The sequence below is a fragment of the Perca fluviatilis genome, chromosome 7, assembly GCF_010015445.1.
Source record: "Perca fluviatilis chromosome 7, GENO_Pfluv_1.0, whole genome shotgun sequence".
Taxonomy (NCBI): domain Eukaryota; kingdom Metazoa; phylum Chordata; class Actinopteri; order Perciformes; family Percidae; genus Perca; species Perca fluviatilis.
This window is the reverse complement of record NC_053118.1, coordinates 41,868,946-41,896,768: the sequence shown is the minus strand read 5'-3', so window position 1 is coordinate 41,896,768 and position 27,823 is coordinate 41,868,946. Positions and strand designations below refer to the sequence as shown.

The following is a 27,823-nucleotide window of genomic DNA, read 5'->3' as shown; positions in this document are numbered from 1 at the left end:
TGTCACATGGCCAGGTCTTTTACTTGCAAAAGAGGTTTTAATCTCAATGTGGTTTCCTAAGATAAAGGTTATATACTGTATATTATGACATAGTTATAAAAACAAGGGACTGATTTGAGCATCCTGCTCTGCATAATCACACAATAATGACACAAATGTGGAAAGATCAAGGGCATGTAGTTTGTGATTGACTGCTTTTATCAGGCAAGTTTCAAGTCTCTGCTGTTTGATCGTGTCAACCACAGAGAATTTCAACCATTGACTTGTCTTCTGTTAATAAAGGCATTTGAAGAAGCCAGACCTGTTGTGAGATGGTTCAACACACAGCAGAAGGTTTATGGAGGCTATGGATCAACTCAGGTAACACAGACTGCTCTCTCCATCTTGATTCCTGCAGCTTATGTTAGCTCATATCCTATTTTTCTTCTAAATCTTGTTCTCGTCCTTCACTCGTTCTCTCTCTCTAGGCTACTATAATGGTGTACCAGGCTATAGCCGAGTACTGGGCTAGTGCTAAAGAACCAGAGTATAATCTGAATGTGGCCATATTGTTGCCAGGCAGGCCAAAGCCTGTCAAGTTCAACTTCAACAGAGACAACCACTACGCCACCAGAACATCTAAAGTTAGAAAAAACACAAACACACACACATGTAGTGGCTTATTAATATCATCATTCCTGATGTTCTCTGTCTGTTTCTTCTGCTGATCCCTGACTGTGTGTGTGTGTGTGTGTGTGTGTGTGTGTGTGTGTGTGTGTGTCTCTGTGTTTGTGTGTGTGTGAGTGTGTGTGTGTGTGTATGTGTGTCTTTCTGTCTGTGTGTGTGTGTGTGTGTTTGTGTGTGTGTGTGTGTCTCTGTGTGTGTGTGTGTGTGTGTCTCTGTGTATGTGTTTGTGTGTGTGTGTGTGTGTGTGTTTGTGTGTGTATTTGTGCCTCTCTGTCTGTGTGTGTGTGTGTGTGTGTCTCTCTGTCTGTGTGTGTGTGTGTGTGTGTGTGTGTGTCTGTGTGTGTGTGTGTTTGTGTGTATGTGTGTCTCTCTGTCTGTGTGTGTGTGTGTGTCTCTCTCTGTCTGTGTCTCTGCATGTGTGTGTGTGTGTGTGTGTTCTCGTGTGTGTGTGTGTGTGTGTGTGTGTGTGTGTGTGTGTGTGTCTGTGTGTGGGTCTCTGTCTGTGTGTGTGTGTGTGTGTGTGTGTGTGTGTGTGTGTGTGTGTGTGTGTGTGTGTGTCTCTGTGTGTGTGTGTTGTCTGTGTGTGTGTGTGTGTGTGTGTGTGTGTGTGTGTGTGTGTGTGTGTGTGTGTGTGTGTGTGTGTGTGTGTGTGTCCCATAGATCAATGGCATAAACCAGAATGTGACGATAAAAGCCGAGGGTACAGGAGAAGCTACGGTGAAAGTAAGTACAAGTTATTATTGTTCTGAGTTTTATCCTCAGTTGATTATTAAAGTGTCTCTTTTCCAAATATTTGTTTAATCTAGTTTGGATATTTTTAAAACAGATGTCTATGAGTTCATCACATATAAAGATGCACTTTTCTCTGTCTGCCAGATGGTGTCTCTGTATTACGCTCTACCTAAAGAAAAGGAAAGTGACTGTCAGAAGTTTAACTTATCAGTGCAGCTCCTGCCAGGTAATTTGGTCTTTCTGTCTCTTTCTTTATTCATCAGTATGTGTTGTTTAGGTATAAACAACATAAAGTACCTTACCTTATGAGAAACGAATGAACAAAAATACTTAATTAGTGGTTTGGGCTTGGAGTCGGCCAAAGAGTAGCAGGCTAACGTTACGTTTTGAGTGGATGGTGAGCGCGAGACGCCGAAATGGATGCCAATAAGATTCTGAACGGAAAGTTTACTTTTAAAAAGTTGCCAAATGGTTCCATTCACAAGACCAAAAAGATGTGTGTGTTTGGTCGTTGTGAACTGAGCTATCATCGCAGCACGTCCAGTCTGAAATACTACTTGATGGCCAAGCACACAGCTGATGACCAATTACACAGCTGATGACCAAGCACACAACTGATGACCAATTACACAGCTGATGACCAAGCACACAACTGATGACCAATTACACAGCTGATGGCCGAGCACACAGCTAATGACCAATTACACAGCTGATGACCAAGCACACAACTGATTACCGAGCACACAGCTGATGGCCGAGCACACAGCTGATGGCCGAGCACACAGCTGATGACCAAGCACACAGCTAATGACCGAGCACACAGCTGATGACCAAGCACACAGCTAATGACCGAGCACACAGCTGATGACCAAGCACACAGCTAATGACCGAGCACACAGCTGATGCCAATTCTCCCCCCCTCATCAAAGCCAGGCGACAAAAGCACAAAACAAGCTGATCCACTTTTCCATGTTGATAAGAGCATTAAAATGAGAAAAAATAATGCGGCAAAAAGAAATCAAGGGACATGTAGAATAGATAAAAATGCGTGATTAATTGTGATTAATCGTGATTAAATATTTTAATCGTTTGACAGCACTAATATATACATTATTGTGCTCCTGCAGAGAAAATGGATGAGGACGAGGAAATATACAAGCTGAAAATAGAGTTTTTGTGAGTATAATCAAAAAGTTGTGACTAAACAAATGTTGTTCTCATGATTTTGAATTCTTAAAGGATTTTATCTTTTTTATCTCCATCTTTTTTATGCTGTTATTTAATTATTCCATCCATGCTGTGTACAGTTATAAGGACAAAGAGAGGGATGCATCCATGTCAATCCTGGATATTGGCTTACCAACTGGCTTCACTGTTAACACAGCTGACCTGGACTTAGTAAGAACATCCAGATACATTATATATACACAATACATATATAAAACACGTCATGTATCCACATCCACATACAGTTCAGTCAGTGTTTGTGGTTGGGAGGAACATGTTTTAGAAAGTTTAGAAAGTTATCTGACTGTGTGTGTGTGTCTGTGTGTGTGTGTGTATGTGTGTGTGTGTGTGTGTGTGTGTGTGTCTGTGTCTCTGTGTGTGTGTGTTTTGTGTGTGTGTGTGTGTGTGTGTGTGTGTGTGTCTCTGTGTGTGTATAGTTGTCTAAAGGACGAGCCCGCATATTTTCAAGATATGAGATGAACACAGTCCTGTCAGAAAGAGGCTCACTCATCATCTACCTGGACAAGGTGAGACATCACTGTTTAATATTGAAATGGAAGGAGAATCAGACCACTACAAATCTACGAAGACCCGGCCGTCCCTCTAAACTTTCAGCTCATACAATGAGAAGACTGATCAGAGATGCAGCCAAGAGGCCCATGATCACTCTGGATGAACTGCAGAGATCTACAGCTGAGGTGGGAGACTCTGTCCATAGGACAACAATCAGTCGTTATACTGCACAAATCTGGCCTTTATGGAAGAGTGGCAAGAAGAAAGCCATTTCTTAAAGATATCCATAAAAAGTGTCGTTTAAAGTTTGCCAAAAGCCACCTGGGAGACACACCAAACATGTGGAAGAAGGTGCTGTGGTCAGATGAAACCAAAATCGAACCTTTTGGCAACAATGCAAAACGTTATGTTTGGGGGTAAAAGCAACACAGCTCATCACCTTGAACACACCATCCCCACTGTCAAACATGGTGGTGGCAGCATCATGGTTTGGGCCTGCTTTTTTCAGCAGGGACAGGGAAGATGGTTAAAATTGATGGGAAGATGGATGGAGCCAAATACAGGACCATTCTGGAAGAAAACCTGATGGAGTCTGCAAAAGACCTGAGACTGGGACGGAGATTTGTCTTCCAACAAGACAATGATCCAAAACATAAAATAAAATCTACAATGGAATGGTTCACAAATAAACATATCCAGGTGTTAGAATGGCCAAGTCAAAGTCCAGACCTGAATCCAATCGAGAATCTGTGGAAAGAACTGAAAACTGCTGTTCACAAACGCTCTCCATCCAACCTCACTGAGCTCGAGCTGTTTTGCAAGGAGGAATGGGCAAAAATGTCAGTCTCGATGTGCAAAACTGATAGAGACATACCCCAAGCGACTTACAGCTGTAATCGCGCAGCAAAAAGGTGGCGCTACAAAGTATTAACTTAAGGGGGCTGAATAATTTTGCACGCCCAATATTTCAGTTTTTATTTGTTTAAAAGGTTTGAAATATCCAATAAATTTCGTTCCACTTCATGATTGTGTCCCACTTGTTGTTGATTCTTCACAAAAAATTACAGTTTTATATCTTTATGTTTGAGGCCTGAAATGTGGCAAAAGGTCAGAAACGTTCAAGGGGCGAATACTTTCCCCAAGGCACTGTATAATGTAGGTAGATGTTTGCGATTGGTGGTGGTGCGCAAACCCCGCCTCTTTTATGAGCGTGGCAATTGTTAGGAAACCCTGAGTTGACTGAACTAGTTGATAACCAGCGTCGTAAATACAGGTTATGCAGGACCGCGGTTGTTAGGTTAGGTGAAGCCGGATTACTGAAAGAAATCCAGGACATGTTGATCTTGCTCGTAATACAGGCCTCTGGTCGGAGCAGGTTTTCTTCAAGAAACCTCAAGTTTCTCTCGAGTCTCCTCCCTCTGACACAGCACACTTTCATTTCCTCATTCATTCAGTCAGTCTGTATCAAGGCCATTTTAAGCGCAGTTTGTTATCGGCATAAATAAAAAACAATTATGTTGGTTTATTAACCATGTTAGGCAGACTATAAAAGCGTTTTATTTCTCAAAACATGGCATTTCCTTTTGTCGATGATCCCGTTGATGAAGAAACTGCAGGTCTATTATTTCACAGGCTGTTATATGTTGGGAGATGACATTGAAGCCCTGACATTTTAATTTTCAGATAACTTCCTATTTGAGCAGTATCGTTTTTCTTCCCAGTCTGTTATGCAGCCTAGGCAACATCACCTCATTTCACTAACGTTACCCATCTTGGACATGGTCGCCGAGCAGATTATTTGTGACATTACATTTTTTTGCAAATGGCAGCTTTCTTTTCTTTTCTTTACAACATTGGGGATGCGGAGCATATTAGGAAAGCCACTCTATAGCTGTCACAAGAATGTGACTTGCTCTGAAACGTGTTTTAAACGTTTTTGTAGTGTTTCCTGGACACAAACCAGTAAGAGCCATTAAAAAGGAGGTCCACAGTATTGCAGGGTGAATGATGTAAACCCTTTAAAGGGGTGATAGAATGATTACATAGGGTATTTCACACTGTTCCTTATGGTCTCCTAATGGGGCATGTAACATTGGTTGGGCTGAAAATGGCCTGGTTGATATTTTATTGGCCCTTATGCATCCCTATGTTTTGGCCCTATTTGTAACAAGAGCTTTTCTTCCAAATATGGTATGGTCATGAATATTTAGATGAGCTGCGCGGTGATTGGTTGAGTGACTTGCCATACGCCGAACATTAGAGACGCCGCTGATTGGTTGAGCCGAATCCCCAATACACACACATTAGAGAAGCGACAGAATCTCATATTCCAGACACTGCAATGTTTCATTACTAAATTCACTTCTGAGACTTTTTTAAGCGAGAAATCAACTATATAAAGCTCAAATATGGGCCGTTTACAAAAATTGATGGCTAATTGCAAATTTGGTAAGACGTGTCGGACTTTAGGAGCTCCTCACAGTCCGGCGAAACGACAGCCTGCTGGGCTCCATAACCCAGGGCAAAGTCACCCTTTGTGGATACTGCACTCGGGGGCTCCGGGCCAGCTGCCGGCATAACTATAATATATTTACAGTTTGAATTTCGATCCGCCACTTATATAACATCATTCCCCAATGTCTTATAAAGCTAACCGTTGTGTCCGATTTGATTTTAAGGCATTTTTATGAACGCGGCGTCTTTGTAGGACAAGCAGCTGCTTGCTATATGTCCCATTCATTACAATGGGGAAATACCGCAGCTAGCTAGCTACACTTTCGCCATAACTAAATTATATTTACAGTTTGAATTTCGTCATGCCACTTATACAACACATTCCCCAATGTCTTATAAAGCTAACCGTTGTGTCCAATTTGATTTTAAGGCGATTTTTATGAACGTAAGGCATCTTTGTAGGACCGAACAGCTGCTTGCTATATGTCCCATTCATTACAATGGGGAAATACCGCAGCTTGCTCACTTTCGCATAACTAAAGTATATTTACAGTTTGAATTTCGTCAACGCATGAATATTACAGGTTCCCTCAAGGTCTTACAAAGCTTAGCTAACACTTGTCCGATTTCGGTTCAATTGAATGTGTTTTTGTGAATGTCAGAGTTAAGAGGCTAGCTAGCTCTCATTGATGGACTCCATCTCACCGCGGCTCTATCAATGAGACTTCGCGGACAAGAGGCGTTAATTTCCCCGATTGTTTGTTTAAATAACTCAACACACATACCCATTATAAGATTAACTGGAACCTGCGGGCTGCGGTAAAAGATTGCGGGCTAACAAGCTCGCTGACACTCCCGGTCAGGGGCGGCGATGTAGCAACCCAGGCAGCACCAACACCGGCACTAAACTCCGGCACACAGTCGGAGAAAATTTACAATTAACCATCCTTTTTTAAAGCGGCCCATATTCGAGCTTTATATGGTTGATTTCTCGCATAAAAAGTTTCAGAAGTGAATTTTGTAATGGAATAGCGAAGTCTGCGTGACCTAGCTAGATTCAGAAGACTACCTGATCTCAGGTCAGTTGTGTAGCCTATGTAAATGTACTACCTGATCTCAGGTCAGTTGTGTAGCCTATGTAAAATGTACTACCTGATCTCAGGTCAGTTGTGTAGCCTATGTAAATGTTGGGGCTGACTGTTCTCTTAAGGTTCCGATTTGAGACGCTTGCGTAAGCAACTCAGCTTTGTTGAGATTCGCCCGTTTTTCAGCGGCAGTTTCAAAATATGAGATTTTCATAGTAAAGGGTGTCAGTGGGATTTTAGCTTCTATGTATGTCCTATTTACCCACCGAACTGTCGTTATTCAACTATGACAGGGTAAAATCGGTTTTGCATTCTATCACCCTTTAAAATAAAAAGATTATTAATTATAATTCTTTTAATGATGGTGCTGCAGCCTCAGAATGGGATTAGTAGGCCTAGGACTTTTTGCCCGCAGTATTGAACGAAAATGAAATAGATTATAGGTTCAATACCATTTCACCAGTAATATTAGGCTATACTTATGATTAAATATGATATACACTATATTGAAATATACGCATTTACTCTAGCAGCAATTTTCTCAAGCGTAGAAATTCTCTCTCTTCTGCAGCAGCCGCTCTGTTGCTTTTTAACTTGCTGTATATGCGCATGAGTATTTCCGCTGACCTGTTTGTTTGTGGTTGTTACCATGGTGAATCCGGAGTGGTTGGTGCATGCGCGTGAACCAAGGGGGCTTAAGCTTCAGGAACTTCGAACCTCCGATGAGCCATTTTGTTGCTACAAGGTATCACCTCCTGTTAGCATTCCACTGACCGACATTTTTTTTACGTCACTTGACTGCGAATAACTTTACATCTGAAGCGTTTAAAGACTCTATTTGTCCATTGTTTATTTCTAAAGAAACCGACAAGCGTTATAAAAGGCTCCATTACCTTGTACCTCGCGTTATGGCTCCGTAGCAGACGGCTTTATAACAATAGGCTAACGATTGGGTCATAACCCGCGAGACTTACTGTCACAAAGTAGAGGAATTACCGTTATATAGTACAGGGAGAAGCTCGCAGCCAGTTTGGACTTCCATTAGCTGTTTAGGTTTAATTACTAATGTTAACTAGCATGTTAGTATCAGTAATGACTGATGTTAACTAGCATGTTAGTGATCAGTAATTAGCCTGTGTCTATGTTATCTCCTTACATATACCTACACTCTCCGTCTCTGTGAGATTGGGAATGATTGAGATTTCTCTGCGGCACGCTACCAGAAGACTTCACACTTTCAGACAGGTTGCTCACATCACATCACGTCTTCAAGCTCAGTTGGAGGCTGCTCAGTAAAGCAAGAGATCACCGGAAAAGATGCTTCTAATATCCTTCACTGGTCTCCGTCCAGAGCAACGGGGTCTATTGGTCCATTATATATATGTCAATGGTGAACATACTCAGAGTTGATTGAACTAACTCATATCAGCTGTTCTGAAACCGAAAACTCAGAGTTTCCCATCTCAGGGTAAATCAACTCAGAGATCAGGGTTAGACTCAGACATTGTTAAACCTTCTACCTGATACAGGGCTCTGGCATCACATTACCCCCGAAGCTCGTCCACGCTTCCTGTTTCCACTTTGTTGTTGCTGAAAAAAAAAGTATGTGGTGGATGCCTCTGGTCAAAACCAGTGAGATCTACGTCATTTTGACGTCACTGCGTACATGTGGCTGATTACGCATGTTTAAACCCTTGTGTTGACTTCAGGTCACATTGACCCGTTTTCAATTTTTGTTTTATATCAGAAAATATGGGACATAATTAGAAATAAAGCGAAAATGTGTAGAAGAAAAATTTAACAATTTAAAACGTGGGAAAAGCAACTGTCAAAGAAAAAGGTGTCAAAAAAGTTTTTTTAAGGTTGACGGGAGAACAACACACAAGGGTTAAGGGGTTTGCAAGTCAGTGAAATGTGTCTCCAAGTAATGTAACTGGCTCAGTTTTACACATTTTAAAGTCACTCTATGCAACTTTCAGTTTGTGTTAAGCTTGTGACCAGTGTTGGGGAAGTTACTTTTTAAAAGTAGTGTTTGCTTGTTACTTCGTTACTTCTTAAAAAGTAATTAAGTTACTTTACTTAGTTACCCCCTATGGAAAGTAATTTTTACTTATACTATTACTTTTACGTTACTTTTAAAAGCAGGTGTCTCTGGCAGAGACGGAAGTTAATTATACAAAACTATCTTTGACCATGAAGCCAATCTATGGGTTTATCAGTAAATGTCTGAACTACACTGCAGATTCTCTACTCACAGAGTGATGGCTGATTCATTATGAACGAAGTCCAGCGGGTTGAATGCAAATCAGCAGGTCATCGGTGCTTCACGGTGTTAGTGTATACTAATTAATGTCTGTATCGACTTGTACTGGGGTCCCGTGCATTGTCGTGAGCATCAGCGTCTTTTCCCACGAATCCTTGCGCATCCGTGCAACCAACAAAAGTCCACAGCAGTCTGCTGCATGATGAGGCCATCACAACTACATCCATCTGTGAGGTTGTCAGCTTTGTGTCTCGCCTGGCTCAGAGTGCCGTCCACCAAAGCCACAAAGCTTAAAAAGCTCTCAAGAGTTACTGTTACTGCTAACACGTTTCTTTGTAACGCACCTTGTTTCGTGACACACCAACCCGATGGCTGAACCCCGGCAGAAAAGGCAGTCGGACTGATCAGTCTCTCCCCGAGTTTGTCCAAAAGTGGCTAAGTGGTCATAACAAAGAGGGAGACAACACCATGTTAAATGTTTAAACAATACTTTATTAAACCAAATAGAACCAAATTGGACTTAAATCAACTATATACAGAATGGAATGTGGAAATCAGTAGCGTCGAGTGGTGTAGGGATGACTTCGGTAATAGGCGAAGGACAGCCAGAGCAGAGACCAGAGACAGAGGATACTGCAGCTGAAGTGGCCTCAGCACACCAGACCCAGCGGAGCTGAGTTACAAACAGGAGGTACAAGTTAAGACACACCTCCTCAATGGAGACAGCAAAAACACTTAAATGAACCCAAAGGGCTTCATACACCGAAGCGACGAGACGTAATACGTCTCCATAACAGCAGGCAGCGCTAATCTGTTTTGTTGCCCAAAAATTAAAACCGGCAGCTGATTGGACAAACGCGTCACGTGGGTGTGGTTTGTCCGGAAATTCAAAGCCAGACTGTCATGGCGGCTCGTTCAGATACAATCTCGTATTGTACTAAAATAGTTCACCGAAACGTGTTTCTGAAAACATTTGAAGAAAGAAATAGGCCGTGCAGTTGGTGAATCTGTCTTCATTTCAGATCAACAAAGGTCAGTTTAAAAGATTTTACTCAGATTTTGAGAGACTGTAGTCAGGCTCATCCCGTCGTCATGTCCAGGTTAGCTCTCCATCAATCAGATGGGTCATTGGAGTCCGAATGCGGCAGTTCCGCCCGCATTATACAATTATACTCAAAATTATAACGATTGAGTTGACTCATAGATGGCTCCAGTTCAAAGTACCTCTTATCAGTACAGAGGCTGGTACAGACTACGGTCCTTGGTCCTGAAAACGGTCTGCAGGCCAAGCTCAAACTTGAGACATTTATCTCTTTAAATAATTTTAAAGGTCCTATGACATGCTGCTTTTGGATGCTTTTTTAAGGCCTTAGTGGTCCCCCTAATACTGTATCTGAAGTCTCTTTTATATAGGCCTTAGTGGTCCCCTATACTGTATCTGAAGTCTCTTTTTATAAAAAATAACAGTGGTCCCCTTATACTGTATCTGAAGTCTCTTTTATATAGACCTTAGTGGTCCCCTAATACTGTATCTGAAGTCTCTTTTATATAGGCCTTAGTGGTCCCCTAATACTGTATCTGAAGTCTCTTTTATATAGACCAGTGGTTCCTTATATTTAATACTGTATCTGAAGTCTCTTTTATATAGACCTTAGTGGTCCCTAATACTGTATTTCTCAATATTTATTTATATAGCACCTCTTTGTACGTCAATCTTCTGAATCTGCTCTTTCCCAGAAGTTCCAGCCTTGGTGCAGAATTACAGCCACTAGAGCCCAGTCCCACAATGAGCTTTCTGTGCTGTAGCTATTGAGGAGGAGAGAGAAGGGGCAAGGTGGAGGCTGGGGGGTGGGCTTGACCAACTGCCACTTTGCTCATTTGCCAAGCCATGATGTCTCTCTCTCTCATGGTGGGCCAAATTCTCTGGGCGGACAAGGCAGAGAAGGGGAGGTAACCTTGCTCCTTATGACCTCACAAGAAGAAGATTCCTGATTGGCCCATCTGAGCTTTCATTTCTCAAAGGCAGAGAGCAGATCCAGGGCTCGGTTTACACCTATCACCATTTCTTGCCACTGGGGGACCATAGGCAGGCTGGGAACTCATATTAATGTTAAAAAACCTCATAAAGTGAATACACATTCCCATGGGACCTTTTAAACTTGAAATAAGTTTTGTGGTACCTATTGTTTACTGTTGTGATTTATTGTTGTTGTATGCTTTCTATGTGACCTTGTTACATGGCCAGGTCTTATAATTGCAAAAGAGGTTTTAATCTATTGTTGGTTTCCCTAGAAAAATAAAGGTTATATACTGTATATTATGACATAGTTATAAAAAAAAAGCGGACTGATTTGAGCATCCTGCTCTGCATAATCACACAATAATGACACAAATGTGGAAAGATCAAGTTTCAAGTCTCTGCTGTTTGATCGTGTCAAACAGAGAATTTCAACCATTGACTTGTCTTCTGTTAATAAAGGCATTTGACGAAGCACCACTTTGTGAGTTGTAATGGTTCGAGCACATGGGATTATGTGGAGGCTTTGGATCAACTCAGGTAACACAGACCGCTCTCCATCTTCGTTCCCTGCAGCTTATGTTAGCTCATATCCTATTTTTCTTCTAAATCTTGTTCTCGTCCTTCACTCGTTCTCTCTTAGGCTACTATAATGGTGTACCAGGCCATAGCCGAGTACTGGGCTAGTGCTAAAGAACCAGAGTATGATCTGAATGTGGACATCCTGTTGCCGGGCAGGTCAAAGCCTGACAAGTTCAACTTCAACAGAGACAACCACTACCGCCACCAGAACATCTAAAGTTGAGAAAACACTGACAAACACACAAACACATGTTCTTTGTCTGTTTCTTCTGCTGATCCCTAACTGTGTGTGTGTTTGTGTCTGTGTGTGTCTCTGTGTGTGTCTCTGTGTGTTGTGTTGTGTGTGTGTGTGTGTGTGTGGTGTGTGTGTGCAGTTGTGTGTGTGTGTCCCATAGATCAATGATATAAACCAAGAATGTGACAGTAAAAGCCGAGGGTACAGGGAGAAGCTACGGTGAAAGTAAGTACCAGTTATTATTGTTCTGAGTTTTATCCTCAGTTGATTATTAAAGTGTCTCTTTTTTAATCTCGTAAGAGACCAAATATTTGTTTAATCTAGTTTGGATTATATTTTCAAAACATCACATATAAAGATGCACTTTTCTCCGTCTGTCAGATGGTGTCTCTGTATTACGCTCTGCCTAAAGAAAAGGAAAGTGACTGTCGAAGGTTACACTTGTCAGTGCAGCTCCTGCCAGGTAATTTGGTCTTCTTGTCTCTTTCTTCATTTATAGTCATGTGTTGTTGTTAGGCAAAAACAACACAATAAGGTACATTTACCTTATGAGAAACGAATAAACAAAATACTTAATTACTATATACTAGTGCTGTCAATGAAACGGCGTATTAACGGCATACATTTTTTATCAAAAGATTAACGCGTTCTTTTTGGCCTAGCAAACTTAGTAGTTTTTTTAATATGCTGTTGCAACAACTAAGTAACATTAGAAAACACAACACCGGATCTAGCTAGACCAGAAACAACAAGCGTCGCTACACACTTGTTTGGGCTTGGAGCCGGCCGGCAAAAGAGTAGTAGGCTAATGAAAAACAGTCTAAAAAGAAGAGATTTAATGTGCCAGGTTATAGCAAAAATGCTAATTTCCACCCGCAGTCCCTGGACAGGTTGATGTTATACTTACAAAAGTTCATAAAATATATACGCATAATACGAGAAAGCATTACTTCACCACTCACATCATAAAAACACTCTCCACTTCAGGAATCTATCACTCACTACTGACAGTTTACATTGTTCATATCACAGTTATTCAGTGTGTACAGGTTTTCTTTGATAATAACCACTTTTTGGTCAGGCGTGTAAATGTACTATAAGATTCTGAATGGAAACTTTACTTTTAAAAGTTGCCAAATGGTTCCATTGACAAGACCAAAGTGATGTGTGTGTGTTTGTGCGTTGTAAAACTGAGCTATCATCGCAGCACGTCCAGTCTGAAATACCACTTGATGGCCGAAGCACACAGCTGATGGTAGAGCACACAGCTGATGGCCGAGCACACAGCTGATGGTAGAGCACACAGCTGATGGTAGAGCACAGCTGATGGCCAAAGCACACAGCTGATGGCCGAGCACACAGCTGATGGCCGAAGCACTCGTTTGACAGCACTAATGTATACATTATTTTGCTCCTGCAGAGAAAATGGATGAGGACGAGAAATATACAAACTGAAAATAGAGTTTTGTGAGTATAATCAAGAAGTTATGACTGAACAAATTGCTCAGAATTTTGAATTCTTAAAGGATTTTTAGCTTTTTTTATCTCCATCTTTTCTTGCTGTTATTTAATTATTCCATCCATGCTATGTACAGTTATAAGGACAAAGAGAGGGATGCATCCATGTCAATCCTGGATATTGGCTTGCCAACTGGCTTCACCGTTAACACAGCTGACCTGAACTTAGTAAGAAAATACCAGATACATTATATGTACACATACATATATAAAACACGTCATGTATCCACATCCACATACAGTTCAGTATGTTTATGGTTGGGAGGAACATGTTTTAGAAAGTTATCTGACTCTGTGTGTGTGTGTGTGTGTGTGTGTGTGTGTGTGTGTGTGTGTGTGTGTGTGTGTGTGTGTGTTGTCTGTGTGTCTGTGTGTGTGTGTGTGTGTGTGTGTGTGTCTGTGTCTGTGTTTGTGTGTTGTCTTTGTGTGTACCTCTGTGTGTGTCGGGTTCTGTTTGCTTTGTGTGTGTGTTTTGTGTGTTTTGTGTTTTTTTGTGTGTGTGTGTGTGTCTCTGTGTGTGTGTGTGTTTCTGTGTGTGTGTCTGTGTGTGTGTGTTGTGTCTGGTGTGTTTTTGTGTGTTATTATGTTGTGTTGTCTGTGTTCTGTTGTGTGTCTCTTATGTGTGTGTGTTTTTTTGTATATATTGTCTAAAGGACGAGCCCGCATATTTTCAAGATATGAGATGAACACAGTCCTGTCAGAAAGAGGCTCACTCATCATCTACCTGGACAAGGTGAGACATCACTGTTTCCTTCCTCTGGACTTTATCTCTCTGCCTTGTTCTTCCTTTCATTATCTCTATCTCCATTGGTCCACAGGTTTCTCACACACGACCAGAGGAGATTGCTTTTAGGATCCATCAGGAGATGAAAGTGGGAGTCTTACAACCAGCTGCTGTGTCTATCTATGAATACTATAACCGTGAGTCTCAGAGACACTTTGACCACACATGATGCCTCCATGTGCATTGCTGCCAATAGATGTCATAGTATTTTCTGAAATCTTTCTTTCCCATTGCAGAAATACATTGTGTCAAATTCTACCATCCAGAGAGGACAGCTGGAAAGCTACTGCGCCTCTGTACAAGTAATGCATGCACATGTGCAGAAGGTAACCAGGATGATGTCAAACTGACCTAATCCGTTGTCTGTAAACATAAATTTGTTATATCTGAAAGTCTTGAACAAACACCTAAGCCCAACACTAACATGATGCTTCATAGAGATAAAGCATTGATCCATCATGTGGGGCTTATCATCCTGGATCGTCTGTAAACTGCAGCAATTTATTATTGTACCTCAATAAAGTTGGGGGACTTAAGGCCAAGAGAAGATTAAACAAGATAAAGAGTCTACAGCTATGCTAGTGGCTCTGAAGACCCAGACACACCGACCAGACGTCCGACTATCGGCAGTAAAGCCAGTCGGACTGATCAGTCTCCCCGAGTTGGTCCAAAAAGTGTCTCAGAACACACCGAAGAGACGAGACATAATACATCTCCATAACAGCAGGTGGCGCTAATCTGTATTGTCACCCAAGCATGAAAACAGGCAGCTGATTGGATGAACGTGTCATCGCGGCTCGTTCAAAATACGATCTCATCGTGTTCCTGAAAACATTTGAAGAGAGAAATAGGCCGTGCAGTTTCTGAATCTGTCTTCATTTCAGATCAACAAAGTTGATTTAACAGATTAACAGTTTAACAGATTTCCGTCCGATTTTGAGAGACTCTAGTCACGCTCATCCCGCTCCCAGTTTCCTGGTTAGCTCTCCACCAATCAGATGGATCATTTGAGTCTGACTGCCGGCAGTGCCCGCCCCCCCCCTCCCCCCCGATTATACATGTCAAATCGGCCAAAATGAAGGCCGACGGCCCCTCGGACGGACGACGGCACAGAACACACCGAACAGACTCGAGTCACCGACCTCACCAGACTGTCCGATGGCCGATTATCAGGTTGGTGTGTCTTGGGCTTTAGAGGCTGTACCAGTGGTGTAGTCTAGGTGATACGCAGGTATATGCAGTATACCCACTAAGAAAGCTCCAGGAAGTCCATATACCCACTTAAAAATGCCCAATGACACGCAACAACATACTTTCCATTATATTTTTGATATATTTTGAATTGTCATCTGGTTTTTCTTCTTCACATAGGCTAAATAAAGGTATTTTCACCGTAAATTGGTGCATAAAAGTGTATCTGAATACAGGAAATTAAGTTGTTGATGCTCAGAACTTCCCTGGGAGAGGACACCCAGACCCCCCAATATGATGTGGGCCCCCCCTCCCCAAAAGGGATATTCTAGCCATTGACTGTAAATATTAATGGACAATGCATCCAGTTCGGCGAAGAAGTGCCTTAAAGCTGCATTCTCTCTGAATTCCTGCGGGGGGCGACACATACGGTTGCAAAAGGAGTTCGGTCTATGTGAAAGTGATCCACTTCTCACTTGATTTATTACCTCAGTAAACATTTTTCATAATGAGTTTATTTCTACAACACAGAATGATGTTTATTTTTTGAATTATGATCTTGTTGATTTTAAAATCGGCAATAAAGCAGGGGTGTTGTAAGGCATAGCAATGATGTGATTGTCAGTGAAAGTGTGTAACTTAACGTAGAGTGTAATGGCTGCTCCCTCACTCCTCCCTCTCATCTAAAAGCATCACATCTGCAACCAGGATGGCTGCGCTCATAACGGCAAACTCGACGACTCATAGCAGATCTCCACAAACCAATGGGTGACGTCACACATGCTCTGTCCATTAATATTAACAGACTATGATTCTAGCATATATGTATATATATATATATATGTATATATATATATATATATATAGTACAGTACAGTATACCCACTACAATACCTTAGACTACCTCTGTACAGCAGCACTTTTGGGATAAATGCTAATATGCTCAAAATGACAATGCTGGCATGCTGTCACATCTTAGTTGGAAACAACTCGGACACAACGTTCACGGGCTTGGGTAGGGTCCAGAGGTTTATTAATAAATTAAATTAATGTATCACTGAGGTGAATAATTGTCATATGCACATTTAAGGAGGTTACTTCCCCAACAAAAGATGCAAAAGAGGGAAGAATAAATGATTTCTAAGCTACATGTGTGCTGACTCAGATATAATTAGAAAAGTCGATCTAAAGGAGAATAAATAGATGAAAGCAATACAGAATGCCTTACTGCAATATTTTCCATTATGTTGTTTTATTTGGATTGTAGCCTGTTTCCATTTACATAAAGATATTTCATGCATATTTATTCAGAAAAAGGTGGAAATAGGTGCATAAAAATTCACCAAAATGCAGAAAATGAAGTGTTTAATGCTAAAACAATTCTGGGGGAGGACCCCGAGACCCCCACATCATAAGTCACCAAACAAATCTGGAAGCAAATCCTTGGCTTTTGGGTTGCCAGGCCAGTTATGATTAGACCAAATGTTGGTGCCATCCAACAAACTGGAAGCTAAAATGAACATTCACTGGCTATTAAGAAGCTGGGCCAATCACTGTTAAAAAGGCTATAATAGTGGTTTCTGATTCTCTTAAATCAACAATATGTTCTTGTTTAAAAAGATTTTTACTTATTTGCCAACCAATAATTTCAAACATGTTCAATTTCATACATTTTCCAAGGGTGAAATCCATTGCCTGCCTGTTAACATTAGCCTATAAAAGGTAAAAAAAAAAAAAACTAATAATAAAGTAAGTGAATTGTAAAGTATTTCACTTTGTTTGAATAACTAATCCACCCTAACTTACACATTAATACTGGAAAAAGAGCCCCTTTGGTGTAAAAACACATTACGTCAATTTACGGCACGATTTTTGTATTTGTATCTATTGTGTATTTCCAGAGAACTGCAGTATGCAGAACAAGGAGGAAATCACCAATGATCAGCGAACAGCTAAGATCTGTGAGAGTACACGGACCAGCATAACAGATTTTGGTAAGAGAGTGTAAATGGATCATAAAATGTTTGTATGTTAGTGTGAGTAAGTGAGCTTACAATCTGCTAACAACTTGTCTGTCCTCAGCATACAAAGTGAGACTGGAAAGTTTTGAAGAATTTTTGTCCACTGACATTTACAAAGTGAAGGTACTGGAAGTCATCAGAGAAGGTATTTATCTTTCAACTGCCTGAAATGTACAAGACACTGATGGTTTTCCAAGGTCCCTTAAAGGTGATAGTGACATAACAATTTGTTTCTGAAATGGTTTGGGCACATTGAATCTCAGGGCGTTTTCACACCTACCTCATTAGGTCCGGACTTTTGGACTTTTCAGTTTGGTCCAAAACCGAAATTGCACGTGAGAAAGATGTTAAGGCTGTATATACGATCCAGCACACAAAGATGCCACTCAGGACACAGATAAATAGTTCAAGTATTTATTAGGTGTAAATACTCAGAGGAGATGAACAATTGAGGATGAACTTGTAGTTTTCTGGGAACGGACTGAAGCTTGAGGGAACCAGACAGTGGCAGATCCGAAGTAGTTCCACAGTAGAATCCAGGAGAAGCAGGTGGTTGTGTCTGAGTAGCGTGAGGCAGGCAGCACGGCAGAGCACGGCAGGTAGGAAGCAGGTAACAGCGGGATCTGCACAGAGGAACTGAAGTTAGACAGAGTAAATACTAAACCACGAGAGTTGCTAGAAACACGTGCAGGGATACTGAGCCAACTTACCACATAGGAGTATGTAACAATCTGGCGCTGAAGAGGTGAACAGCCCGGGTTTAAGTACGGCAGGTGTGAATCATGGAATGAGCATCAGCTGTGCCGGCAACAGAGCAGGGATGAATGGCCACGCCTCTTGACCTAGTTCCTCTTGACACGCCCGCTGCCACTTCCAGGTGGAGACAAACAGCACAGACAGACACAGAGGGGAAAAGGGAGACACAAACACACAGGAAGGGGGGAACAAAGGCAGCTGACCCACAATAAAAGGTGCCTCGGACCACGGTCCGGATCAAAAGACCTAATTTTGGTCCGATCAAAAGAGGTGGTCTCGGTCCGGACCAAACTGAACCAAGGTCTTGTTCGCTTATTGTGTGAAAGCATTTTTTGGATGGTTCAGACTTTCGGACAAAATACAAGAAGCTCTGGCAGGCTCTCCTTGTGGGAAGCTCCTTTAAGGAATAGCTTGGTGCTTAGCCTGTACGTGAGAGAGAGAGACGGTGTCAGTGCTCAGAGCAGACAGCTGTCAGCTATCAGAGCTGAGAATACATCAGCAGTTTATTTGTTAAGATGTAGTAAATGTACAGTTTTAGGTTTCCATTTGTCTCTGAATAAATGCTCCAGAAAGAAAGTTCCCGTGTCTCGCTTCTCAACATCCAAAACAAAAAAAGCCGCGGCAGTAAGAGAGAGCAGCAGTCAGTAGGAGAGAGTAGCAGTCAGTAGGAGAGAGCAGCAGTCAGTAGGAGAGAGCAGCAGTCAGTAGGAGAGAGCAGCAGTCGGTAGAAGAGAGTAGCAGTCAGTAGGAGAGAGCAGCAGTCAGTAGGAGAGAGCAGCAGTCGGTAGGAGAGAGCAGCAGTCAGTAGAAGAGAGTAGCAGTCGGTAGGAGAGAGCAGCAGTCGGTAGGAGAGAGTAGCAGTCAGTAGGGGAGGGCAGCAGTCAGTAGGGGAGAGTAGCAGTCAGTAGGAGAGAGTAGCAGTCAGTAGGGGAGAGTAGCAGTCAGTAGGAGAGAGTAGCAGTCAGTATGGGAGAGTAGCAGTCAGTAGGAGAGAGTAGCAGTCAGTAGGAGAGACAGCAGTCGTAGGAGAGAGTAGCAGTCAGTAGGAGAGAGTAGCAGTCAGTAGGAGAGAGCAGCAGTCAGTAGGGGAGAGTAGCAGTCAGTAGGAGAGAGTAGCAGTCAGTAGGAGAGAGTAGCAGTCAGTAGGAGAGAGCAGCAGTCAGTAGTAGAGAGTAGCAGTCAGTAGGAGAGAGCAGCAGTCAGTAGGAGAGAGTAGCAGTCAGTAGGGAAGAGTAGCAGTCAGTAGGAGAGAGCAGCAGTCAGTAGGAGAGAGTAGCAGTCAGTAGGGGAGAGTAGCAGTCAGTAGGAGAGAGTAGCAGTCAGCTGGAAAATCTCCAACACAGAGAGAGGATATATATATATAATTGCAAATTGCAAATTGTCATTTTGTTGTACAGATTAAACAAACAAAAATAGAAGTTCTGGTAGGTGGATTTTGTTCTTTGTGCAGAGCCAGGCTAGCCGTTTTCCCCTGTTTTCAGTCTTCGTGCTAAGCTAAGTTGCATGTAAGCTACGCAGTCATAAGAGTGGTTTCATTAGAGGTATCAATCTAACTCACGGCAAGAAGGCAAATAAGTATTTCCCCAAATGTCCAACTATTTCTTTAAGCATGATTTCACTGGGAATATGAGAATACAACACAAATGTTTTATACTTCACCGTTAGCTATGCATTTAATCCTTACCTTTTCTCTGTTCTCCTATACTTGAATTACAGGAAGTCTTGATGAGAGTCCTCTGAATAAAACGCGCACATTCCTCAGTTATCCCCACTGCAGGGAGTCTTTAGATCTGGGGACGGGCAAAACCTACCTTATCATGGGCACGTCCAAAGATATTTACAGAGATGACCATCAATCGTAAGTTTGTTCTTTGTGTGAACATTTGTGGAGTTTGCATTTCAACATTTTCTATTAGTAAATCAAGGCCTTTCTTGTACTATTTAATGTTACTGTCACTATTGATAGTGATTGTGGGAAGAGGTGAAGAGCCTTTTAACCCTTATGTTGTCTTCCCGTCGATTGTGCAACTTTTGGTTTTTCTGGGTCAAAATTTTAAAATATTGGTCGTCTTTTGCGACACTTTTGTAGCTTTTCTCATTTTTTTTTCACTTTTTGCAACCATATTCTTACTTTCCCCGACGTTTTCGATTTTTTTCTGCACATTTTGTTTGCGGTTTTGTTGTTTTTTTCGACATTTTTGTCACTTTTTTCGATGTTCTTTTATCGTTTTTTTTTTCAAATGCTATAAAATTGAATAAAACACCCAAAATTCAATGAAAGTAGCGAAGTGATCATTTATTTTCTTTGTGAAAAGAGTTGTATGGAACCATCCACGCTATTTTTTTGACAATTTTGTTGAAAGAAACCCAAATTTCTGATGTAGAAACTTTGTGAAAATGGGTCAGATTTGACCTGAGGACATAAGGGTTAATGTTGTTGCTTTCCTCAGGTCTCAGTATGTGCTTGGAGAGAGAACCTGGATCGAGTATTGGCCCACAGAAGCTGAGTGTCAAACTGAGGAACACAGAATCACCTGTTTGGGCATAGAGGACATGGTTCAACAGTACCAAATCTTTGGGTGTCAGCAGTAGTGAAAGAAAGAAAAGAAAATGTTCATTTTAAATTGTTTTTTAATTTGCATCATTCTTAATATGTAAAACATTCCCTGCTATGGGATATGATGGCTTACAATGTTGCACTGTATTGATTAAAATGTAATGGTGTTAAACGTGCAGTAGTTAAGACTTATAAAAATACCTTTCTGTCATATTTGCTGAAACTGACCCTATGTTCCAGTAGAACTACATGAAGACGGTCATTTATAAAAAAATGAATCTGGCTCCTCTGGCTCCCTTGTGTGGGGAGGGGCTTAGGAGACCGTTTTGGACTAGCAGAAAGGGGGGGAGGGACTGAGAAGTTGTCGATGTTCAAATATTTTGGCTAAGTCCTGGATCTTCACAATCCTACCTACGGCACCTTTAATGAGCATTATATTTGTTTGAAAAATAGACAGTGATTACTGTTATTTTGGTTGTGATTCAGAATATAATATATAATATAATATAAGTGGTAGTAAATGTAGGCTACAGTGGAGGTTTCAGTTTGTCTCTGAATAAATGCTCCAGAAAGAAAGTTCCCGTGTCTCGCTTCTCAACATCATAACAAAACAAAAAGTGCCGCGGGAGTAGGGGAGAGCAGCAGTCAGTTGGAAAATCTCCAACACAGAGAGAGGATATATATATATATTACATTACATGTCATTTAGCTGACACTTTTATCCAAAGCGACTTACAATTGCTATAGATATCAGAGGTCGCACACCTCTGGAGCAATTAGGGTTTAAGTGCCTTGCTCAGGGACACATTGGTTGATGTAGGGCAGTGGGAATTGAACCCTTGGAACCCACACCAAAGGCATGTGTCATGTCCACTGCACCATCACCATATATACAGTACAGGCCAAAAGTTTGGACACACCTTCTCATTCAATGTGTTTCTTTATTTTCATGACTATTTACATTGTAGATTCTCACTGAAGGCATCAAAACTATGAATGAACACATATGGAATTATGTACTTAACAAAAAAGTGTGAAACAACTGAAAATATGTCTTATATTTTAGATTCCTCAAAGTAGCCACCCTTTGCTTCATTCAGATACAGTTTAATTTACGGTGGAAATACCTTTCTTTAGCCTATGCGAAGGAAAATACAGATGGTAATTCAAAATATATTAAACATATAATGGAAAGTATCTTTTTACGTGTGTCATTGGGCACTTTTAAGTGGGTATATGGAAATCCTGGAGCTTTCTTAGTGGGTATATACTGCGTATACCTGCGCCCTACCTCTCTGAGCTTCTACACCCTTATATAACCACTCGCTCTCTCAGGTCAGATTATCAGCTGCTCCTGAGTGTGCCTAAAACTAAGTAGAAGCTCAGATGGGACTGTGCCTTTGCTGTGTCAGTTCCTAAATTATGGAATGATCTGCCTCTGCATGTTAAACAGGCCTCTTTAAATTTATTGAAATTTATTGAAAAGATTTCTGGTACAGGATATACAATCCTCTATTCCAGACTCGAAAAAACACAAAGAAATATATATATATATATATATATATATATTTATTTATTATTTCAATATTTTCTGTTTGCTGAACTTCCAACCTTGGTATGTCAGGTATCTGCCAATCAGGCTCTTTAACAAATACACTGCAGAAGTATTCTGACAATTTATCTGCCTTTTCTATATCTTTCTCTGTTTTTATAGAATTAGTATTATTCTGATTGCAATATAGATCACCCACTGCCATTTTTATTTCTGTCCTTTTATGTATGTAGTTCCATATAACCTTTGGTTTATATTTAGATTGCTTGGCTAATTCCTTTTCATATTTTTGCTTTAAATTTCGCATTCTCATCCTCACAATGTTTCGAACTCTCCGATAAGCCTGTTGTATTTCTGTTTTTTTACGTCGTAATGCTTTCCTTCCAAGATTATTTTTTTTCTTTTATTTTTGTTTTTGTAATGTTGTCTAATGGAAAGAAGTGTTTTTTAGTATTATTGTTATTAAAAAAAAAAATTTAATTTTTAAAAATAGGTACACATTTCTCCTCTATTTCCTTCAACTTAGATTTTCTAAGTACCCATTTTTTATTAACATCATAATTAGATAGATGTGATATCCAATCGAAATTCTCCAATTCCCTACGTGCTTCATCGTAATTGGCCTTATTGTAGTTCCTTCTTATGGGTACGTTATTTAACATTTGTGTATAACAAATTACCTTAAACAACTAGACGCAATGATCACTTTTGCCTAAAGGGCTAAGATATTGAATGTCATCTATCGTGTGTTCCTCATTTGTTAATAAGATCCAATACATGTGGTGTATCACCACCTCGCCACCTTGTTGGCTCTAAAGCATGTTGGAACAACCATACGTTTTGAATACAATCCAAGAACCTGTTATCTAATGATATGGGGTTATTTTCCTTCACTTTTAATAATCTCCAATCTATATTTGGCAAATTAAAATCCCCCATAATTAATTTGTATGAATGTTTTATAGTCAACACTTCTTCTAGTAAAACCAAAAGGTTATCATTGTTGCTCTCTGTTCCACTATCTGACCTGTAAATTAATCCAATAATCACATTCTTGTTATTACTACATTTAATCTTAACAAAAATATTTTCTTGGAATTCTGAAACGGTTACCATTTCTTTTGCTTCTAAAGTTTTATGTACATGAAGCAGTAAGCCTCTACCTATATTATTCCCTATATTCCTTGAAAACATATCATAATCCTCTATATCATCCAAGTTAAATTCCGTTGGGATCATCTGTTGCTTATGACTCTTTGATTTAACATCGGTGATTCCTTTTATATGAATAAGCGGGAGTAATCTCAAACGAACAGCAAATTCTAATTCAGGTTTGTTATGAAGTTAATCTGCATTGGTGTATAAAAATAAGATGTTGGGCGGAGATTTACATTCCTGTGCTACTTTAACAGAGACGGGATCAGGCTGCTTAAGTCACCCAGTCTTAGGGATTCTCAAGACTCTCCTTGCCCAGGGAGGTCCAGGGACTATGAAGGTGTATTCTCCCGATGACTTCCACTGTTTTTCCTTTGCTTCTTCATATAGTTCCTTTTCCTTTTCTCTCTCAGTCTTTGTCAGATAATTTGCTAATCTCACGTTTCTATGCTTGTCCGTTTCTTTGTCTGTTTTTAAATCCCGTCTTAAAACCCATCTCTTCTCTGTGGTCTTTGACACCTAGTAAGATGTCGACTTTTTTACTTCATTTAATTTTTAGTTTGATTGCTTTTTATTGCGCAGCTATTATTTTTACTCATGTCATAATGTCTTTTATTTATGTTTTATTTACTTTCTGTACAGCTTTGGTCAACTTTGGTTGTTTTAAAGCGCTTAACAAATAAATTTGGATGGGATTTGTATCACGTAAACTACACCACTGCCCATTTATGTCCCCTTGTCCAGCCCGGTGACAAATCTAACATAACTAAATAAATAATTAAACAGACAAAGGAGGATATTAAAACTCTCTTGTTAAAGTAAAATCTGTTTGGCACAACAAGGTATTTAGCTCCTCATACTGTATACCAGGCTGCAGGGCAGGACAGGTTAAAAAAAGAAATAAAAATAATTTAAAAAAGAAAACGTGCAACATAAATAAATAATAGTTTGAACAGAAAGATGTTTGACTTTGTTCAGTGTGAGCTGGGTGATGTCACTTCCTGTCGCCGTGTGACTGACCTTTAAGTAATCAGTGATGACACAGTTTAACATCCTGTCCCCCCCGAGAGGTCTGAACATGAAGCTAATTCCTCTGATCTGTCTCAGCTCGCTCTGCGGTGAGAAAACATTCAGTCATTATAAAAAATATATCACATAAATCATTCTGTATAATCTTTATATTTATATAATATGTATTCAGGGTTTATATTACATTATTTGTAGGGCTGGGCAACGATTACAATTTTTGATCGCGATTAATCGCATGATTTCCCTGTTTAATCACGATTAATAGCATTGTTATACGCAAAATCCAATAATTCATTTCTTTTAAATGTTGTGCCATATAAACAAAAGTGCCATAACATTTATTCTGCAAACACTTAACATCAGTATTTTGTTTATACAGTAGCAGTTAAATAAAATATTTAGTGTAAATCTCAACTTAAACAATGTAATCAAAGCAAATACAAAATTAAAGCTTATTGCCACTGCCAGGGCATTAATGTTATCCTGTTTGTTATATATAAAATAAAACTGCCCACAAAATCCTGAGCCACAATCATAACATTAAAATAGGCAATTTTTGAGATAACAGCAGAAACATTTGTTTTCTTTTATCAGGGAGTAGCATAACCAGTCTATGTTCAGTACCAAATGTCCCTGTTAGAGTGAGGTGAAGCACAAACGTTTCAGCATAATTTCTCTCCTCTGTTTTCATTACAGTCAGAGCATGTGAATGCAGCGCCCACTGTTCATCAATATGATGCACTGTAACTCAAAGGTACTATGGTTACCCAGTGATGTCCAGTAGTCTCCAGTGAGAGGAACACGTTGTAAAGGTGTCACTTTTGCGGCCCTCTCCTTTTCATACAACTGGGGTATTCTTCTTGTGATGGTGCGTCTTGTAAAATCTCATACCTGCCGTCATTGTTGCGATTCTCAGAACGTCCTCCACAACACTAATGGGCCTGCAGTCTGTAGATATCAACTTTGCTATGGCATTTGTTAGCTTCTCTTGCATTTGTTTATCTATACTTCTCCCACACGCTGCATCTAACGTAGTCTGCTGACACGCCACTGTTTGTTTCGTTGAATGATTTGCTGTCATCGACGGAGTGTATTGCATTTAGGTGATATTTCAGACTGGAAGTACTCTGGTGATAAGAAAATTCAGCTTTGCAGTGGTTACAAATAACTTTGGTTCTGTCGACTGCGCCATCTGGAAGAACTTTAAAATGAAAATGGCCATGTAAAAGTTCTGTACCCTTCTCCACGTTTGTTGGTTTGTTTATCCGACAATTCTTTTCTTTTCCTGTTCCTGTAAGCGTGGCAGCAGTCAGCAACAGACTTTTACAAAATAAAAGCCTGTGAGCAACAGACTTTTACAATAATAAAAGAAATAATAAAAACTGAGTTAATGCGCAATAAAATAATTGTCGGCGTTAATTAATTAATGATTTAATGCGATAAAAATGTATTAACTTGCCCAGCCCTAATTATTTTACATTATATATCTGAGGTGCAGCAGCTGAGCCGTTTTTGGCTGAGCTGAATGAATGTCAAATGCAGCGAGTGCCAAAACAGAAAAAAATCTCTTTTTCTCTTAAATATTATAACTTCTTTCCTGAAATTTTACAGCTTTTATCCTGAAATATTATGACTTTTATTATGAAATATCACAACTTTTATTCTGAAATATTCCGACTTATTTATTGAAATATTACTTGTGTTCAACAATGTCTGTGTGTGTGTGTGTGTGTGTGTGTGTGTGTATGTGTGTCTGTGTCTGTGTCTGTGTGTGCAGGTGTGTGTGTCTGTATGTGCGGGTGTGTGTGTGTGTGTGTATCAATGTTCTTGTTTAACTATATTCGTGGGGTCCAAGACAAGGAGTCCGTTATACTTGTGGGGTCCCAACCGCTTTGTGGGGCCAAATTGCTGGACCCCACAAGTTTAAAGGGCTGTTAAGACTTGGTTTTAGGATTAGGGATAGAATTAGGTTGTGGTTAGGTTTGGCTTAAAACGCAGCGCCCAGGATTGGTGCTGCGAGGGGCACGGGTACAAGGGGACCACTAGTGTGAATAATACAATTAAAGAACTCCTTAAAAAGCCGGGTTCGGTTATACAAAAAAAAAGGTTTAAAAGACGGCCAGATATTAAAAGCAGGTTAAAAGAACCACTGGACAGGACAGACAGCGGGAGATTTAAAACTTTAAATAAAAAATCACCTCCACAACTACCCTGGTGTCTCTCCTAGAGAAATAACAAAATAAATACATGAAATAATTAAAATATATATATAGAGTTATGTAAATAAATAAATAGCCCGGCATCCCAATACAACATAAATTATATCCCAATATTAAAAACATGTTATTTAAACTCAAAAATTAAAACATTTTAAAGGGGGCATAAATACTGTCTGAGTTACTTGCTCTTGAAGTTAAAAAATATATACACATACCATTAAAGATTAGTAATAAGTGTTATGTTTAAAAGTGCTTTAAAAGGTAAAAAGTGCCACACAATAAATAACCATAAATCATTTAAATACATCATAGAATCAAGCCACATTGTTAGAAAAAAATGCATAAAACCAATAGCATGTGTATCATTATGTTAAAATCTTGAGGCAAGTAATTCAATTTGTAATAATAATAATAATAATAATAATAATAAATATTAGCAATAAAAACAAAAGTACAATCAAATTATTAAAATATAGGTAAGGCAGAATAAAAGTTATAAAAGACAACCAAGGCATCTTTAAAATATTTATTAAAAATAAAAACATTAAAATATTAGTTAGAACCTCCTCTGCAGGTAAAGATTAACCCCCGAAAGGAAGGAAAAGTAAAATTCTTTGGCATCCATGTCGTTTTTTTCCGACAACACTAACATATGTTCTGACCCCGTACAAACTCGTAGACCGTAGAGGAACATGTCGACGGAGAGTTTCCTCTCATCTGAGTCAGGAAACAGCCAAAAACTTCCTCCATAACGAGCCAGAAGAAGGTCAGTCAGCAGGAAACTCGTTTACATAACTAGTTACAGCATTCGTTAATCTGACAAACAAGGACGCGCATCTGCTTTATGCACAGGCCTCATTTACCCCCCCAATAATCATTCTTCATCCTTCTCAACACTGAGTGAGTCAGTGTGTGTCTGTGTGTGTGTGTGTGTGTGTGTGTGTGCGTCTGTCTGTGTGTGTGTGTGTATGTCTGTGTGTCTGTGTGTGTGTGTGTGTGTAAATGTCTATGTGTGTCTCTTTGTGTGTGTCTGGGTGTGTCTGTGTGTGTGTTTGTGTGTGTGTGTTTATGTGTGTGTGTTTGTGTGTGTGTGTTTTATGTGTGTGTGTCTGTGTGTGTTTATATGTGTGTGTGTGTTTATATGTGTGTGTTTTTTTTATGTAGCAGAACCAGCATTTTTAGCCTGAGATATATTTTGCAAAGCCCGACCCAACTCAACAATAGATACGTCTTTTATCTTTTGATGCTCTTATTTTGGAGAGTCCAG

General features: G+C 40.1%; 1 protein-coding gene and 1 pseudogene across 1 annotated transcript in view; both read left to right on the top strand.

Moving 5' to 3' along the window:
• The window catches only part of LOC120561588, a 43,719-nt pseudogene extending 22,907 nt beyond the window's left edge, over positions 1-20,812 (top strand).
• The window catches only part of LOC120562507 (phosphatidylinositol 4-kinase beta-like), a gene marked incomplete in the record, with an annotated part of 334,834 nt that overhangs the window by 101,935 nt on the left and 205,076 nt on the right, over positions 1-27,823 (top strand).